The sequence below is a fragment of the Telopea speciosissima genome, chromosome 1 (assembly GCF_018873765.1).
Source record: "Telopea speciosissima isolate NSW1024214 ecotype Mountain lineage chromosome 1, Tspe_v1, whole genome shotgun sequence".
Lineage (NCBI taxonomy): Eukaryota > Viridiplantae > Streptophyta > Magnoliopsida > Proteales > Proteaceae > Telopea > Telopea speciosissima.
Window position 1 is genome coordinate 31702035 of NC_057916.1, and position 5145 is coordinate 31707179.

The window sequence follows — 5145 nt, forward strand, 5'->3', positions numbered from 1 at the left end:
AAAGAAAGAGCCAAGGGTCCACGCCTAAAAGGCATGGGCGCCGACTCTTGGAAAGAGAAGAGAGAGAAGAAAGAGAGTGGAAAAAAAAATCATGAATGGGAGCCATCAATACTCTTAAGAGAGAGAAGAAAAAGTAAAAAAAAAAAGAGAGCCAAGGGTCCATGCCCAAAGCATGGGCGTCGACTCTTGGAGAGAGAAAGGAGTAAAAAAAAGGAAGGAACCAAGGGTCCACGCCCATGGGCGTCGACTCTTGAATGAGAGCAAAGGACAAGGAAAGAGAAGGAAGAGAAGGAAGAGAAGAAAGAGAGTGCAAAAAAAAAAAAAAAAAAAAAAGAAGAAGAGATCCATCAAGGGATCACGGCCTAAGGCCATGGGCGTCAACCCCTTGGGCGAGGAACAAGGAGAGAGAAGAGAGAAAAGAAGGAGAGTGAAAAAAAAAAAAAGCACATTAATGGGCGCCATCAATGGGCGTCATGGGTGAGAAGATAAGGAGAGAGAAGAGGGAAAAGAAAAAGTAGGAGAGAGAAGGAAGAACAGTAGGAGAGAGAAAAGAAGAAAAAGCAAGAGAGAAGAAAGAAAAGAAAAGGGTTTTTGGCCACGCCCATGGGCCGCAGTCGAGCGGCTCCAACAAGTGCGGATGGGCACGACGGCCTATAGAAGCGGATTGACGGGAGCGATAGACGCCAACCCAGCTCGACGGGCGTGGATCAAAACAGACGCTGATCAAGACGGGCATGGATCATAACAGGCGCGGATCGAACAGGCACGGATCGAGACGGGCGTAGATCAAAACAGGCGTAGATCGAGTCGGGCGTGGATCGAACAGGAGCGGATCGGATAGGTGCAGACAGTCGAGAGGCGCCAACGGGCGCGGACGAGCACAAACAAGCTGAGGTACGAGCAAAGAACATGAGATCGAGGTATGGGCGACACGGGCACAAGGAGGCGACAAGCTCATGACCGAAACCACGGACGTGATCAAGATCAAGAGTAAGCAAGCCACTAGAAAGGCCAAGGGCTAATAGCCAAGAAAGGAAGAAACCGAAAGAGAGCAAGGGAGACAAAGCTTCAAAACAAAAATGAAAAAGATACTCTCTTGAGCACTCCGTTCCAAGAGAGTGGGGGGCAAATGATAAACCCAGATTCATGAAGACCAATTGGAGGCTGCCATGTGTCGGGTCCAAGGAGGTGGACCGTAACAGGACCAAAAGAGGAACTAGCACGGGCGCGGACCACCCACACCCTTGGGCACCAACCCCTTGGGGTACAGCTTCCCTTGGGCGCCAACCCCTTGGAGTATGCTTCCCTTGGGCTCCAACCCCTTGGGGCGCGAACTTCCATGCACACGCAGACGGGGACCTCACACACACGTGGATCCAAGCACGGATGTGGATCTTGATAGGAGACCAACACCATCGTCACTGTCGTCGTCAACTGGACGTACACCGCCTATCAACTGTATAGTCCCAGATGGACATAAACACTAAGCACCATATCTGACAACGTATCAACATCTATCTGCTAAGAACGACAACCCAACTGGGACACTACATCCCACGGGATGACAACCAATCGAGGAGGAACCCTGCTACCCAGGGACTCTATCAACTACGAAGGCCACTCTACATCAAGTGGGACTCTCCACACCGCCATACTCTACTATAAAAGGGAAGGTACTCTACCCCATCAACCCATCTTGAATTCTATTATTCATCTGTTTGCTCAGAGAGATCTAACTTAGGCATCGGAGAGTCCTAGGCCGGAACCACACCGGTTCTCCTTTGTCACCCAGGTTCTTTTGTAGATTACGGTACTCGAAAGGACCCTTGAACAATTTTCTGACGCAATACAAATCAATACTAAACTAGGATTTTTTTTTTAATTTTTGAAATTATTATCTAACATGATTGTGTAACAAACTCAAAAACATTCAAAATTTGGTTATTAAATTTTATATTTTTACTAACAATCTTTTTTATTTGAAAAGAAAAATAAGATTACATTTGAAAAGTATAGTTTACCAAATATTGTAAGAGTTCTTAGCAGATTATACAATCATGATTTTAAAATTTTTCTTTTTTTTATTTTTTAATTAGTTTCACTTCTCTTCCCTTCACTTCCTATTACTTGCAACTAGAAGAATCCTCTATGCATTTGGTTAGGTTTATGATAGTTAACCCATTGCAACTTAAAAATATCCCTTAATCTCTTAGAGAAGGTTAGAACACATAAAAAATGGAGAGACAGAGAAGGAGGGGGGGGGGAGGTTTTACACTCTGTGCAATCTAATCTACACACATAGTAGTGTCACATGAAAGAGTGATGTGGTAATTCTGATAATTGGATACCCATACCTATACCAATTCCCGGCTAAAATTCAATTTTATACCATCCCATGTATGTTTACGCATCCTTGTATATTTCAGCTGTCTACATGTTGGTAATTGGTATGCACTCTCATATATTTTTTAAGGGGGAAGTTCTCTGAGCAAGCGGGATAGAGGAATGCACCTTATAGTAAAATAGTATCATACATTAAAGGGTAGTGAGATCATTTTATGTAAAAAAGAGAGAGATAGATACAGAGGTGCTAGCTTACCCCCTACCCAAACGATTCGTTGAGTCATTTTCATTTTTTAAAAACTCTTTTGGGACTTGACCAGCTCCATTTGAACTTAAACTTGTAGATCAGTGGGAAAGGACCTTATGGTTTACGTCAAGAAACGCTGGGAAGACCGGAAGACAAAATGATGTTTAGAAGAGCCGTCGTTGGTGCTGCTGCTACTTCAACGCTGGGAAGGGATGCTTTAACACACAACGGTACTTTCCTTCTCGTCTCTGTTACGCACATTTGCATAGATTTATATGGAATTGCCGACATCCATTCGAAAGCTACAAAAGATTATGCATTGGATTTCCCTGGTATGAATAGAAAACAGTTCTTAGATATTGTTAGAGAGCGCTGCATGTCTGATTCTCTCAAGCTTGAAGACTGCCTTGGTTTCTTTCATCACTTCGTTAAGATGCAACCTTTGCCACCCATTTTCTTCCTCAACCATCTGTTTGGGGCCATGGCTAAAAGGAGACATTATTCCAATGTGTTCCCTTTGTACAAGGAGATGTGTTCATTGGGAATCCTCGGTGACGTCTTCACGCTTAACACCTTGATTAATAGCTTCTGCCGCTTGAAACATGTGCATTTCGGATTTTCTAGCTTTGGTAACATTCTGAAGCTTGGTTATAAACCAAATGCTGTGACCTTCACTTCTCTGATTAAGGGACTCTGCGTAGATGAGGATGTAGCAGAGGCCATGGACTTATTAAATAAGATGGTAAAGAAGGGTTACCCATGTAATGAACCCACATATGGAACAATAATTGATGGGCTCTGCAAAGCTGGGAACACTGGAAGAGCCCTTAGCTTGCTCAGGGAAATGGAAGAGAAAGGCAGATGTAAGCCGAACTTAACCATCTATAGCACAATCGTTGATAGCTTATGCAAAGATGGGTTGATTGATGAGGCCCTTAAACAGTTAAACTATTCTCAGAAATGACTGCTAAAGGCATTTCACGTAGTGTGATCACTTATAGTTCTTTGAATCAAGGCCTATGCAACGTTGGCCGATTGAGAGAAGCTGCGTGTTTATTCGACAAGATGTTGGATGTTGGAGTCTCACCAAATGTTGTAACCTTTAGCATTCTTTTGAATGCTCTTTGCAAAGAAGGGAGGATTGTGGAGGGACATTCCCTGTTAGACATGATGATTCAAAGAGGTGCAGAGCCTAATACCATCACCTACAGTGCATTAATGGATGGATACTGCCTGCAGGGTAAAATGGATGATGCCCTAGAAATCTTTCATTCCATGGTGGGTAGGGGCCACGAGCCTGATGTGGTTACCTACAATGTGTTGATTAATGGATTTTGCAAGTGTAAGAGGATAGATGAGGCCATAAAGCTCCTATGGGACATGTATGGCAAGGGATTGAAGCCTGTTGTTGCGACATTTAATACTCTAATAGGTGGATACTGCCTGGTTGGCAGAGTTGGGGCTGCACAGGAGTTTTTTGATGACATGCAGGCCCATGGCATGGGTCCAAATATCATCACATACTGTGTTTTGTTGGAAGGGTTATGTAAAAACAACCGTCTTGATGAGGCAATAGAACTGATTTATTTGATGGAAAAAGGGACAGTTAGACCTGATATAAGGGCTTATGCTATTCTCATTGATGGCATGTTTAGAGCTGGTAGACCTGCAGATGGCATAAAACTTTTTGAGAGAACTTCTACTCAGGGGTTGGAACCCAATGCAGTTACATATACCATAATGATAAAAGGACTATGTGCAGAAGGTCTGTTGGAAGAAGCTAATGAATTGTTCTCGCAGATGAAAGAGAAGGGTCTCCAGCCAGACGAATTCACATTCAATGGAATTGTCTGGGGCTTTCTTAAAAAAAAAGGAGATCCATAGAGCAATGCAGCTACTGAATGAAATGGTTGACAAGGGTTACTCACTGAGTGCTTGCAGCGGATGGATCAGACCATGAATGCCTGGAAATGCTCCAGAAGTTCTTGCCAACAAAAGGAAAACATGTTGAATCCTGACTCAATACGTGACCCTTTTTAGGTGATGCAATTTATGCTGTTCCCAACACCATTTGAGGATCATATTATCTTGTTTGGACAGAAACAGTTGCAGCACTCTGAAAGAAAACCTACTTCTGCAGGAAACCTACTCAATGTCAGATAATCAGGCAACTAGTTTTTTTTTGGTAAATCAGGCAACTAGTTATATGAGCTCCTTCATAATTTCTTTACCATTTTGGTTAGATATTTAGAAAATTCAAACTAACCTGTTTGAAGGTATGATTAGTTTATGGAAGTGTGTGATATTCTTGACTTCCTAATGTATTATAACATTCATACACGATTTTACTTTCAGTCTCCATTGTACTAGAGGCTAGAGGTTGTAAGTACTAACAGCTGTCAATATCAAATTTATGTGAAAAAGCCACATGAATGATAGAACCTTTCTTTACCCATTAGATTTGCATGAATTTTCTAGATAACTGGATGCTTCCGCTTCAGAAATTTGTGATTCCTAAACTCTTTGGTTACATGTACAATTCGAAGCTGTTCCAT

General features: G+C 42.6%; 1 pseudogene; it reads left to right on the forward strand.

The window, feature by feature from the left end:
- The first annotated feature begins 2748 nt into the window (after window positions 1-2748).
- On the forward strand, window positions 2749-4550 carry LOC122646149 (annotated as a pseudogene).
- Window positions 4551-5145: the final 595 nt, after the last annotated feature.